Consider the following 14,634-nt stretch of genomic DNA (forward strand, 5'->3'; position numbering starts at 1 on the left):
TTGCAACACATTCACTGCTAGCCACAGGGCACAGTGCAACTAACCAGAGTTTTCTTTGAGAACCATTTAATTACAGATAGATAACACAAGATGTGTGTTTGGTTAATTATTGATGGATTTGCAAATGAAGTATTTATGGCAGATTTATAAAACTCTTAGCAGTCCTGTGAACCACCAACCTCAGCCGTGCAAATTTCAACGTAACATGAAGTTGAGTAATCTGTAACTCATTTACTAACAGGGAAGAACAATAAGACATATCTCTGTAAATCTAAAACTAAATGTCCTGCAGTAGGTGCCTGGGGAGACATTCCTGGGTGGAAAGAGTGCTGCACTAGAAAGATTCAAGGAAATCAAAGCCATCAAGAAATGGAGTATTACGAAGAGGTTAGTCCCAAGGTTTTAATATAAGCACACGCACACAGAATCTCTCCTCACCGAACAGAGTGCTATCCATTGTGCTAATGCATGAAGAGGTTTAGAAGAAACCATGCAGCATTCTATCCTTTCATCAGTGGAGAGAACTGTCTCTACAGACACATAGGCAGTGCAGAGTACATGTGGGGAGTAAAGATGCAGGCACTCATTCCATCTGTAAGCTCTAACAACCCTTTCTTATTCTAACATTGCAGCTTTGAGAGATGTTGTAGGTCTTTGGAATTGGAGGGTGCAGACTTAGAGCACAGACAGCTATTTTAGTGGAGAAAAAAAGGAAATGGTTAAAAAAAAAAAAAAGAGTGGCTTCCGGAACGAGAGGGCAGGTGGAGATTTCAGGATTCCAGTCAGACTGTTTGGCAAAATAAGAAGTAGGAGATGGGAGAGTGCATTTAGTAACCTACATGACATATTAGACCCTTCAGGTGTACACGCACTATCATTCTGATTGAACGAGCAATACCAAGTGAACACATACTGGTATTTTCCAGCCAGCAATGTAGAGGATGTAAATCCCTATAGATTTAAAAACTTTGAAGCAGTATAAAAATCACCCCGAACTCTGAGGCAAAATACACAAATGTAGGAATCTCCAGCCCCACTTTAACACAAATTCCTCAGCTCGCTAAGCAGGGTGGTGCATACTTTCAGGGTCTGTTTTCATCACAGTTAACCCAGGCTCTCTCTCAGGTGTTGTGCCCCAACCTTCCTCCCATTCACAAACAAAAACCTCTCACCCAAGTTTGATGGTGCCTACAACCTGGGCTAACTGGCCTGCTGGGGGTATAACTAAAGTGTGAGTGAGGTTTACACTCAGGCAGGTAACCTGCCCTATTAGCAGCAAGGACCCAGGCTAGGCAGGCAGTTGAGTGCCAGTAATTCGACATTGCCTTCCCACAATTCCTCCAGTGCGCACAGGAAGACAAACTCTCCCAGAAATCACCATGAAAGAATCAGAGTAGCTCAGCTTACTGCAGATGTCCTAGTGACACAGACACATACAGGAGTACACCACCAGTGAGGACTTTGCAGTGTCGACACACTGTGGAGTTAGGTTAACCGGTCAAAGTCAACTCTGTGGTGAAGGTGCAGAGGCTAAACACTAGTGAGTCATGTCAGCATGACAATATCCTGCCTAATAAGGGTTCATCTATAGATCGTGCCTCAGAGTGGTTAAATCAGTTTTAATTAACACCTCCAATGGTTTCAGAGCATGCCTGTGTGCGGAAACTCATTCTGGAATAGAACGGTCCTACTGTGATTTGCCAAAGTCAGTCAAGAGTAAAAAGAGAAAGGAAAAGACCACGTGTATTTCACACTTCATCCCATCCTCTGATTAGTGCAGTCTCAGCATTAATATGGGGGGAGAGGCTTATCTCAACGTAAGTTAGACAGGAAGAGAAATCTGCAATGCCTTTTACAGTATTGTGACATCCACAGAAAAATAATTTACTTTCTGTTGCAACACATTCCACTGCTTAAAAAACAAAAAAAAACCTTCCCTCATCCCCTTTGCTGAGCAGTACCACAAAGCGTTTTCATTATGCTCACTGCTAGATCGTTTATATTGTTACTGGCGTAAGGCTTGCTTCCTGAGTTAGTGTTCTTCCGCCTTTCATTAAAAACTCCCAAATAAACCAGAACACCTAGACTCCAGAAAATGTGTTTGAGAAGGTAGCAGTAATTTCTAAGTAGCAGTAGTAATTTCTGCTGTTGCTCAACCACAGTGGGGAAACAAACCAGAACATTTTAAAATTATACCACTTATTTTAAGGTAGTTCACTTCAGAGTTAAGAGCTCTGGTTCATGCAGCAGAAGGGATCTGAAGACCTTGTCTTCTCAGGGAACGGGGAAAATAGCCAGCATCTTCCAAAGATTGGCCAGAGAGAGAGAGAGAGACAGAGAATGACATGGAGATTTGTACTATTGCAAAGACTGGTGCTTGTTTTGATATCATTGCAAAACGAGAACTGCTTTACTCATTTGGCACCAGTATCAGGGAGTTTACTACAACTAGAAGTCATGTTAGGATTTACTCATTCTTCCTGTGTCAAACATTTACCAGCCCCAAATTCCTCTTGCAACAGCAGGGACGGACACAGATGCACACACAGCCCCAACTTCAATTCACATTTTCTGCCTTCTCCTAGCACTGGGCTAAGCATCCAAGCACAACAGTCAATTTACACTTTACCACTTAAAGGTGGTCTCTGGCTTGCAAACAGCTCCAATTTCCAGCCTGCAGGGACATCCTAGCCTGGTAAAGCTTATTTTAGATAACAGCACCTTACCGCCAGGTCTAATTAGATACCTATTTAGAGTATAAGCCCCGTGAGGCAGGAACTGTTTTCACAGTAACCAGCACAATGGAGCCCCAGATACCATCATACCAATAATTTTAATAATCTTTTCTGAGAGAGAAATATAGTGGCTTATACACAAAGATGTAAAACGATTGCTGGGGGAATAAAGTTGTCCTGCAGCTATTCTAGTCCAAGGCCTCTTGATCAGAGACTGCCACTCGTGCCAAGTTGTGCATTATTTATTGTGGTGTAGGAAAGTACACACTAGAAACTTATGTAGCAGCGAAACTTTTGTTCAAATCCTCACTATACCGCTCCAGTGTGATGCTTCAGCCAGCCCTACCCAGTGCTTTTCTGTGAAAAACCCTTTACGTTTGTCTACTGTTTGACATGTTACAATTCAAACTCAGGCACAGGACCTCAACAAGTTGTGATGTTTCTCAAAGACTTTTTTTTTTTTTTTAAATGCACTTCAAGCAGCACGTGCTTGAATAGTTTTCAGCTTGCAGGTAAGGGAGGAGTCAAGGTAGGGCTGCCCTCAAAATACCAACAGGCAGGTTTTAGTATCTCAGTTGACATCCCGTGTGTGGTCTACTCTGCAGGATTAGTCAGGAAGCAAGTCCAGACGTGGTAGGTGTTTACATTCAGGAAGACAGGAAGGCTGGCCCTAGGATATCGTAACTGGGGGAAGCAAGGCAGCAAAAATGCATGAATGGCTTTGACAGCCAAGTAGATAAATGCAACAAGCCTATTGGAGTGCTATTTTGACAACCCAAACCTCCTCAACACCATAGGAATAGCTTGCCTCATTGGGCTGGTCTACATTGGGGGGGGGGGGAATAGATCTAAGATATGCAACTTCAGCTACGTGAATAGCATAGCTGAAGTCGAAGCATCTTAGATCGATTTACCTCTTGTCTTCACAGCGCTGGATTGACGTCTGCGGCTCCCCCTGTCGACTCTGCTACCGCCGTTTATGCTGGTGGAGTTCCGGAGTCAACAGGAGCGCGTTCGGGGATCAATATATCGCATCTAGATGAGACGTGATATATCGATCCCCGAGAAATTGATCGTTACCCGCCAATATGGCGGGTAGTCTAGACGTACCCTTAGTTTACAGACTGTGTGCACCTTTGCCAATTCCAGTAAGTTTTCTAGATGTCTTTATAACAAAGGTACCACTCAACTACAAAGATTTATGGGGAATAGCAAAACAGAATGTAGCATGACAGACTCTCATTAAATCAACCGCTAAAGGATGTGTTATTGCTATTGTGAACTATTTTCAAAATGCTTCCCCAACGCTACTACTGATTACTTATCAGCATTCCTGAAGATAGGAGGGTTCCACCATCAGATATAGACAGCTCTTCAGACATTCAACAGTCAAAAGTGAGAAAATAAAGGTGTTAAAATGGTCTTTTTATTACTAAGCAAGGCTGAGAAATTTTAACGAAAAAATCAGATAGTAATTGTCTGAAGGAATTAAGCCCATAGTGTGTAAAATGTATTGAATTTACTTGAATTCAAACACTATTTTCATGCTGAATGTTCTGTTTCATTTGTTCAGGTGACAGAAGCATGGAAAGTTCAGCTAGTTTGACTTTACTATAAGAACAAATGGTGCTGCAATTGGCCTTTGAGAGAAAGAGTGGATGGGAGCCCATAGTGCTTCATTACATTTTGCCTCCTTATTTTCCCCCCCAATGAGGGGGGAACAGTGACCTATTTTGCGTTTAGGTCAGTAGTAGTATGAGGCAGGGACAGCTCATGAACCACACGGAGAGCACCACAGCAAGTGACATGCCAAACTGATTAATTTTGCATTTCATCAAGGTTTAGAAGGGCTGAAACAGAACTGTAACTCGACAACTGCCAACAGGTTTCACGGTGAGACAATAAAGGCAGCACTTACTCCTTAAACATCTAGTGACTTAAACCGCTTGCCAAACCTACAACCAGCACTGAATTAATGAAATCCCATCTGAAGCAAGTAACAGCGGCTACAGGGTTTTGGGGGGGGGGGGGGGGTAGGAAGAGACAAATCACATCAAAGATTCTCCGAAATACAGATTTACTCTCTGCTTTAATTAACACCACCTGCTGCTAGTTACCTAGGTGAGCATCACCTGTTCGGTAGTCCTTGAGTGAAACCAGCGCCAGCTCAGAAACAAGTATCCCTGTATCTGTATATAAAAGGGTTCATACGGATTGATGAAGGATAGCTATTCTGGATAAGATATCAGCTTTTTGTGGATGCACCTGAACCTGTGTAACTAGTCAAATGAATTTTTAAGGAGGGGGTGGTGTCTTCATGTGTTCTTATAAATTCAGTAGTGCTGGTGCGATGACCCGTTCCAGTTTAAGTTTTCTTTTCACCCTTGGAAACTACGGATGGTCAAAGCTGCTAATGGCTATTATAAGCAATAGGCTTAAAAAACAACCACCCCCCAAACCTAACAATAATCAGCACCTTTAGGGAGATGTTGCAATTCTGCTTTTTTAAACTGGAATTTACTATGTTGCAAATTACTTCCCCACCCCTTCCAGCCTTCTGTGTGAACAACCTCTTCCACCAACTGAGCAAGTCTCAGTTCCACTTCCAACCTGTGCTTTAAGTGTAAAGGGAAATCAACACTGCTTGCCATAAAAGGAAAAGAAGCCATCTGCTGCATTTCTACGGAGGGGAGGCAAGTGGTGTCAAGAACAAGGAACTTCAGTGACTTCCTTAAAATGCAGGAAGCATCACAGACGAGTCACCACCCTCATTGGGACACTGTCCAACTTTATTACAGGAGGCAGATGTGCTACAGTGAAGATGTCTGCCTGCAAAATAATACAGATGTCTTTAAAAAAAAAGAGACAGCAGGAAACTGGTGGTCAAAAGCAGACAGTGTTTTTACACAGCTACCTTCTTTCTGGGCAGCTGCACTTGCTGTACGTAGCGTCCGAACATTTCAATAGCACGGATTTGAACCAGAGCCCTCCAGCTTCATAAGCAGCAGCAGCTCTGCTAGGTGAGCTACATACAGAAGCTCCTTCTACTGCTGCTAACTGGGCAGGTTTTTTTTAAAATCTGAAAAAAATATGTAAATACTCCCCCCTCAGTCACCTCCTACATACTCTATGTATGGACACATTTATGTTTACTTAATCTTCAGATTCCTTCTTTGTATACTCAGGGTGGTGACACTTTTTAAAGAATTGTTAGAAGGGGCTTAAAAGCACATAGCTTAAACCAGGTGCGTCCATGTGACTGCATAATATTAAAACTAAATGAATTAAAACAGTGTACTGGTCACCATTAGTGCAGTTTAATCTTTGCATTTTACTCACTTTCAATGGTGAAAACTGCCTAGTCCATTTCACTTTGTTTAGCGTTATATTCGTTTTATGGATCATACAGCAGAGCAAGGATGCAATGCTTGGATGGCAAATACTGCTGGGGAATGTTAAAATATTTCAGAAGTAAAAGTCATATTGATCTTCAGGTTTTGTAAAACCAAGATTTTACAAAACCTAAACCATATTGGGTTTCAAATGGATGTGACCACTCAAACAGTACAGCAACAGATTTTTGCTTTAGCAAATAAGTCTACTTAGTATAGAATCTTCTCTTTTGTACTGTGCAAGATTGTCTTCCATCAAGGAGGAAGTATGACAGGAATAAAAAAAAAATTAGTTATACAAACATGCACATTGCATTAACTATGAAGTTACTAACAACTTATTATTATGTCAGATGATGGAATACCATTCCCGGAAGCTTATAAAGCTGTGTGACAGTCTTATTGGATTTATTAGAACTTGTGCTAACAACAACAACAACAACAACAAAAAGTTTCCTCGGGTCTGCAGAGTCATTTAGCCACTCAAGGTTGGCTGTGACTGAGAATAGGTACACACCAATATTTGTCCTTGGGGAGGCGGAAAGCATCCACAGCGAACATCTCTTTTCATTGCATAGAAGGCTGGCAGCCTCCTTTGAGAGACTGTGGCAGAGAATCACCTGAGAATGGATACTCTAACTAGAAGAATACGTGGTTCCCTGATCCAGATCCAAAACTCAGCTGTGGGCATCAGAATGGGTACATCTGCCACTGTTAGCATTCCTTTCTTTTCAAGGGAAGTTGCATTTAGAAAAAGTTAACAAAACTTGAGAGGTCCCTGTCTATTTCCCAGTCCCATTACACAAAGGCTGCATCTTTGTCAATACAATAGCGGGAGAAAAGCAATAGTTAAGCTGAAACTTTGATTCCTTTGAAATGATATTTTTAATTTAAAAGCAACACCACATCAGTTTCATAGTTTAGAACATACAAGTCTTTCTCTTAGGTTGTTTCTACATGCATATTTGCACAATGCATCAGAACTGTCCCTAAAGGTAACACCAGGAGTCACCTGATTAAATGAATAGGCTACAGGTTTAAAAACAAACGAAGTACTTCTTTGAACAACACAGTCAATCTATGGAACTCGCTGCCATGGATTGTTGTGAAGGCCAAAAGCATAACTGGGTTCAAAAATGAATTAGGTAAATTCATGGAGGATAGTTCCATCAATAGCTATTAGCCCAGACATCAGGGATGCTACCCTATGCTCTGGGTGCCCCAAAACCTCCAACTACCACAAGCTGGGACTGGATGATAGCGAACGGATCATTCAAAATTGCCCTGTTCTGTTTATTCCCTCTGAAGTATCTGGCACTGGCCACTGTCAGAAGACAGGATACTGGGCTAGATAGACCACTGGTCTCACCCAGTATGGTCGTTCTTATGGATTACAGCAACTTGTCTAATTAAACTAAACAATTTCTTAAAGAGGAAGAAACCAGGAGCACTAATGGCCATTGCCCTTTTTGCAATACACTCTCAACAGGAACCGAATCAAGTACTTCTCCCTTCCACTCCAGCCCTTATAAATGTACTTTGAAGCCCAGGGCACCAGTGGCACAAGGTAAGCAGTCTTATTCTCTAATTGGCATTCACAGCTGAGCTCGCGACTCAGGAAGAGCTGCTGGAAGTGTGTCTTTTACCACCAGCATTTCCCCAAGATAAGTTGAATGCTGCTTGTGCCACCTGACAAGGCTAATCTAATCTTTACTAACACACACTGCAGCCCAAAGCAGTTTCATTATACAGTCTGAGGCAGCGGTTTAGGTTCTTTATGGTGGTTGTACTGAGCAGCTGTAGAGGCTATCATAGATGAGACATTTATAATAAACACTATTTGACTTCCCAAGAGTGCAGAGAGGATGTGCTAGGTAAAAGCCCCACAAAAATTCATTTCCGGTTATTGTCAACCTGTCTGGATGCACCAATTTCAAAGTGCAACCTTCAGCATGAACATGGCAAACACTCGTTCACCCTTATTGTAGATTCTCATTACAGAGCTGTCAAAAAGGAAAAAAATAAGCCTCAGTAGCGCACAGTACAATATCAGAGTTATTAAATATAGAACAGCTGTCTGTCACATGACTTCAGGTGGCAAGATCCCCTTGGATGTATTGTACAGTGTGTGTTATTTTGAAGGCTGACCTTCAATAGCCATTAGCTGTACGTATGTTTCTGACCACCTGCACCTCCATTAGCGTATGTTCGGCTACTGAGCCAAGTGCTATGCATAGGGTGACCAGACAGCAAATGTGAAAAATCGGGACGGAGGTGGGGGATAATAGGAGCCTATATAAGAAAAAGACCCCAAAATTGGGACTGTTCCTATAAAATCAGGCCATCTGGTCACTCTTGCTATGCATCTTCCAAAAGATCAGCTTTATTCGCCTCTGTAATCCCAGTTTCCAGTGGGGAAAGGAACAGGCAAGGTATTTTGGGGATTTAGGATGCTACCTGCATTCCACCTCTCCAAAAGAGGGGCAGACATAAACCAACACCTCATTCTATTATTTTCAGATTCAGACAAAGGCATATCATTATTCTGACAAGCGGGCACTAAATAAATCACCCGTAACGTTCTGTAAATATAAACAACTACGAGGAATCTTAAGATTGCTTCTAATTATCCTCGTCCTTTTCTGATATTTCTATTAGCACATGTGAAAAGACATGAGAGGGATGTCTTTTGTATAGTGAAGTCATGAATCTCAAATTATGAGCCTATCGGTAAATTTAATCTCCTCTAATGAGCAAACAAAGGAGAATAAAGGCCCTAGGATTGCTTTACTGCATTCTAGGTAGTCTATTTTGTAAAGGGCCAAGTTTTAATAAGGTTTCAGACTGAAGGAGAAGTGTACAATTTAAAGTACTGACTACACTTAGAGTAAACGTAGTCAGTCTCTGTAGATGATTCATATACCAAATTAGAAGGCATATTCAATTAAATGCAATGTAAGTAGTTCCTAAAAATGGGATTCCACCAGTCCATAAGGCTTGAATGCTATGTTTATAGTAAGACGAGCTCTTCATCTTTCTAGACCCCCCCCCCCGACATTTACTTCTCTCCAAATGGTGTCAAATTGGATGTAGGGAACAGGGGTACAAGGATGTCCTTACGGTGAAGACATCAGACGAGCAATCGGGAAGTTGGGTATTATTCCCTACGCCTTCTTTCCCGACACTTGTAAATCTGAATACTTCACTGCCCTACTGGCAAACGGTGCAGCTGTATCTATTCATTGTTGTTAGCCACTTTGATACTACAGCAATGAGCAGCACAGTTGATAGGATCTATGAACTGGAATATTTGCGGGTTGTTGGTGGTCAGCATTGACTAACAAGTGGTGTGGGAATTCAGCACTGCAATCGCTGGGGGAGGCACAAAGTGTTGCATGGAAAGCTTGCAAAGTGCTCCCATACAGGACGCCCGACTCCTAGCCAGCTTCGGGACACACCTTCCCCTCCATCCCCACCCTCTCTTCTGAGAGTAACATTTTTTGGGTTAAACTATCTACTGTCTTCACATCATTTTGGCCATGTCTTACTATAGTGCCTACTTGCTACACAGCAAAGGTTTGATATGACTTCTACCTTGTCAGCTCCTATTTTGCAGCACTCTTGTGTTTTACACAGTGATTTCGTTCTAAAGAAGAGTAATCTACTGTGAGTCGTGTTAATTATTTATGTTCCTGTAGCAACTCAGAAGCCCTAGTCAGAAGCAGGGCTCCACTGTGCTAGGCACTACACAAATACATATACTTGCATTTTGCATGCAGATGAATGGCTCCTCACAAGCTTATCTAAAGCCCTGCGTGTGACGAAGTGGGAATGTTCTTGATGTTTCCTCTGAATACTGTGTTGGTGCCTCAGTGTCCCCTATGCAGTTCTTAAGTATCTAGGTGGTGGGATAAGGGCATGTGATTGCTACAGAGCAAAGGGCCAGTGCACCTAAATGCCTGGCACTCTGTCTCCTAGCAACTGATGGCCTGGGCCCCACCTCTGCAAAGGTGCCAGCTGAAGGTGTTGGAGACAAAGGGATCAGGTGACCTCCTGGCCCGGGAAAGGAGCTGAGGAGAGAGGAGGGGCTGGGAGGGGTCGTTAGTCTGGAGCTGGCTGGGGTCGAGGAGTGAAGTGCAGACGTGGGGGGTCTGGTTCACTGCCTCCCAGAATGGACCCGGCCGAGGGGTCCGGTTCGCTGTATCTACAAGCTCTGTTTTAGACCCTGTTCCTGTCATCGAATAAACCTCTGTGTTACTGGCTGGCTGAGAGTCACGTCTGACTGCAAAGTGGGGGTGCAGAACCCGGTGGCTTCCCCAGGACCCCACTGAGGCGGGCTCGCTGTGGGAAGCGCACGGAGGGGCAGAGGATGCTGAATGCTCCAAGGAGAGACCCAGGAGGTGAAGACGTGTGAGCTTCTTGCCCTGAACAAGTCTGCTCCAAGGGACAGGAGACTCCCCAAAGTCCTGACTGGCTTTGTGGGGAGCAGTTCCAGAGTATCGCCCGGGGACTCCGTGACAACTGGTGGCAGCGGCGGGACGTACTGCACCCCGTGAATGGCGCTGCTTGCAGTAAGTGACTGGGGAGCAGTAAAACAAAGGAGGGATAATGAGGACCAGGTATGCTGAAGGCTCAGAGAGGGACGGTTTCAGTGGGCAGTTAACCTCTGGGAGTGTGTGATCAGCGAGAAGGACTGTTGGAGTAACGGGGTCCCCCTGAGGACTGCAGCGAGCAGTCTCAGGGGCGGAGGAGCTTGCCGCTCGACCCTGGGAGAGAGAAGGATTTTTGCAGTAGCAGGGTTCCCCTGGGGATTGCAGGAGCAGTCCCAAGGGCGGAGGAGTCTGCAGCTCGACCCTGGCAAAGAGGTGGTGATCACGAGAAGGGCTGGCACACCAGGGGTTCTTCCTGGAAACCATGGGGGAGCCAAGAGCACACAGGCCTGTGAGTCCACAGCCACTTGGGAACGGTCAAGTGATGGCCTATCACCATCTCCTTGAGAAGGACATTGTGATCCTGTGCACATAGAGAGGGTTACGCATGGGGACGTTCACCAAGGCACAGTTAATCGTGCAGTTGGAGGAGGAGGACCGCTCTGAGGAGCAGATTCCTGACCCAGATGGGGCTACAAGAGGATCTGGGAGCAGCTGGAGCATCAGCCAGGCATCCCTGGGAGTCTGGTCCCCAATCAGACAAGGGTCTTCATGATTGGGTTCCCCATCAGGAGATTGGAGACGGATGGGATGGGAGCAGAGCCCGAGAGAGCAAGAGGACCGTGAGAGAGCAAAAGCCTGAGGAAAAGCTGCAGGAGAAGCAGCAGCAGCATGGACTGGTGATGGTGGAGCAGAAGGACATAGGGGGCTGCCCAGGGGTCAGTGGGAAAACATGCCTGCGGGGGCGAGACCTTGGGACAGAGAGAATTGTGGTGGTGCAGGCCCAGATGCTGTGGGACTGTGGGACCTGGGTGAAGGTCCCCGGGGTGAAGCTCCTCACCCTGCCTATGGCCCAGATCCCTGTGCAGACCCAGGAGGGGGTCGGGCTGGCTGGTGGTTGGGTTCTCCAGGATATAGGCTGGGAGGCCCTGTTGGGGGGTGACTGTCTCCCCATGGGACAGGATCCAGGCCCCGCTCCTGTAATGGCCGAGGGTTTGAATTCAAAACCAGGGAACCAATTGGCTAGGATGGAAATGGTCAGTGAAAATGCAAATGACCTGGCTGGCAGGGGGGAGAGGCTGCTGGGCTCAGGATACCTGCCTACCTGTAACCAGCCCCCTAGGGCTGAGTGGGAGGGAGAGATGCTGCCCGCTCCCCTGCACACCGGAGAGGGGGCTCACGCTGGCTCTGATGCTGTGACCAGAGCAGAGAGCTCGCCGCCTGCCCCCACTGGGACAGCAAGGGCAGTGCTGAGCATGGGGGGAGCTGAGACCCCAGCTGAGTGGGGGAACACCCAGGCAGGGCAGATCAGCTGCCAAACAGGTTTGCCTGGTCCAGACGTGCTGCTGGGAAGTGATTACACAGCAGGGAGGGAGCTACCAGGGACAGGGCTCAGGGGGGCTGTGACCCCAGGCCCAGCCAGCGAGAGGGAGCAGGTCCCACTCCCTACCCCAGCTGCTGAATCCCAGACCGAGCTGCAGAGGGATCCCTCCTTGGAGAAGCTGAGGGAATCTGCTGGCCACAGGGCTGCAAACCCCCTTGGGGAAGGCTGCAGGGACAGAGTCCTTCAAGAGAAGGGATTCCTGTACCAGGAATGGGCTCCCCAAGGGGAAGTAGAAATGGGGGGAATCGGGAGGCAGTGGTGGTGCCCCAGGAATCCGCAGGGTTCTTCCCATTCAAGCTGCTGGATGGGAGGAGAGTGAGGGGACCCCTGGACCCGGAAAGGAAGGATTGGGAGGAGAAGGGGGAAGACCCCCTGGGGGATCTCTTCCCTGAGGTGGGAGCCAATCTCCCCATCAGGTGTTCCCCATTCAGAGTCACTGGGAAAGCAGCCCAGAACCTTGAGAGAGAGGTCAAGGACCTGCTGGCTTTAGATAGGATCCAGCCGTTTTACAGCCCATGGGCCTCACCCATGGGGCTGACCCCTAAGGGAGACAGGATGATCTGGTTTTGTGGGGGCTATCGGAAGCTTAAAGCCATCACAGTGTCCGATGCCGACCCCATGCCTAGGCCTGGGGAGATTCTAAACAAGCAAAGGGCGATGGAGAACTTGGCCCTGGTGGACACTGACAACGTGTGCATCTTTAGCCAGACCTGGGAGGAACAGGTGTCCGAGGTGAAAAGGGGGCTGGGCTGCCTCAAGGAGGTGGGACTGACGGTTAAAGCTGGAAAGTGTAAGGTGGTAACTGGAGAGTGTAAGGTAGGGACGGCAGAGGTGTTTTATCTGGGCCACAAGGTGGGAGGCGGCTGCCCAAGCCCAAAGCTGGCCAAGGCCAAGATGGGGGCTCTTAACCAAGGGAGCCCGAATCACAGACCAGAGGGGTGGGAAAAGACCCAATCCCAGCTTGAACCCCAGGGGTACTGGGGTGGCAAAGGGTGTGGGCTGCATAAACCTTCCCACATGCGGCCTGCAAGTGCCATCGAGCACACCCGACCTAAGGGAGGGCGTGAGACTGGACTGCCCTGGTGTAACTCACACCAAGGAATGGGAGACATGCTGGTGCATCCATGGGAATCTTGGTGGGTTCGAACTTCCCCAGGTCACTGGCTGAAGTGACCTGGCTCAGTTCGGTCTCGAAAGGGGGAGAGATGTGACGAACTGGGAATGTTCTTGATGTTTCCTCTGAATACTGTGTTGGTGCCTCAGTGTCCCCTATGCAGTTCTTACGTATCTAGGTGGTGGGATAAGGGCATGTGATTGCTACAGAGCAAAGGGCCAGTGCACCTAAATGCCTGGCACTCTGTCTCCTAGCAACTGATGGCCTGGGCCCCCCCCTCTGCAAAGGTGCCAGCTGAAGGTGTTGGAGACAAAGGGATCAGGTGACCTCCTGGCTCGGGAAAGGAGCTGAGGAGAGAGGAGGGGCTGGGAGGGGTTGTTAGTCTGGAGCTGGCTGGGGTCGAGGAGTGAAGTGCAGATGTGGGGGGTCTGGTTCACTGCCTCCCAGAATGGACCAGGCCGAGGGGTCCGGTTCGCTGTATCTACAAGCTCTGTTTTAGACCCTGTTCCTGTCATCGAATAAACCTCTGTTTTACTGGCTGGCTAAGAGTCACATCTGACTGCGAAGTGGGGGTGCAGGACCTGGTGGCTTCCCCAAGACCCCACTGAGGCGGGCTCGCTGTGGGAAGCGCATGGAGGGGCAGAGGATGCTGAATGCTCCAAGGAGAGACCCAGGAGGTGAAGACGTGTGAGCTTCTTGCCCTGAACAAGTCTGCTCCAAGGGACAGGAGGCTCCCCAAAGTCCTGACTGGCTTTGTGGGGAGCAGTTCCAGAACATCATCCGGTGACCCTTGCGTACTACAGTATAGTTAAAGCGGTGCCTTCTCCCCTCAGGCATGGATACAGTTATACCACTCTTGCTTATTCCACTTCCTGTTTAGAAATAAGCTATACCAGTAAGCCAATTTTATACTGATAAAGCCCCTTCATACTAGTATAACTATATTGGCCCCCTTCCTTAGTCATACCGATACAAGAACAGTTGAGACCAGTCCCAAAACAGCTAAAATTTATACAGGAAGAGGAAGCATAGGTACCACTGGACAAAGGGGAAAGCATTTAAGTGTGGGACTCTGGGGCCCTCTTATGGCTGTTTGCAATCTAAGCCTTACAAAGTGTAAAAAACCGAAGAGACTCTTGTCTATGCAATGGTGTCCTCCAGCAAAAAAGGAAGGAGCACTGCTAAGATAACAAAGAGGGGGAAGGGCTCTTTGAAACTTTATTTGAACGAGTTCTGGCTTTAATAGTGTGAATTTAAGCTACAGCTACTTCCTTGTTCATGCGTATGCATGGAGAGGTCTGCATTATGAAGGCAAGGAAGAACGACGTAGTGGGGTTACTCCCCTCCAGAACTTGTGTTA

The 14,634-nt window shown here is 46.8% G+C and overlaps 1 protein-coding gene across 4 annotated transcripts in view; it reads right to left on the bottom strand.

Moving 5' to 3' along the window:
- RNF216 (ring finger protein 216) overlaps window positions 1–14,634 on the bottom strand; it is a 124,081-nt gene that overhangs the window by 42,635 nt on the left and 66,812 nt on the right. The window lies entirely within an intron of this gene.

The sequence above is a fragment of the Gopherus evgoodei genome, chromosome 10 (genome assembly GCF_007399415.2).
Source record: "Gopherus evgoodei ecotype Sinaloan lineage chromosome 10, rGopEvg1_v1.p, whole genome shotgun sequence".
Taxonomy (NCBI): domain Eukaryota; kingdom Metazoa; phylum Chordata; order Testudines; family Testudinidae; genus Gopherus; species Gopherus evgoodei.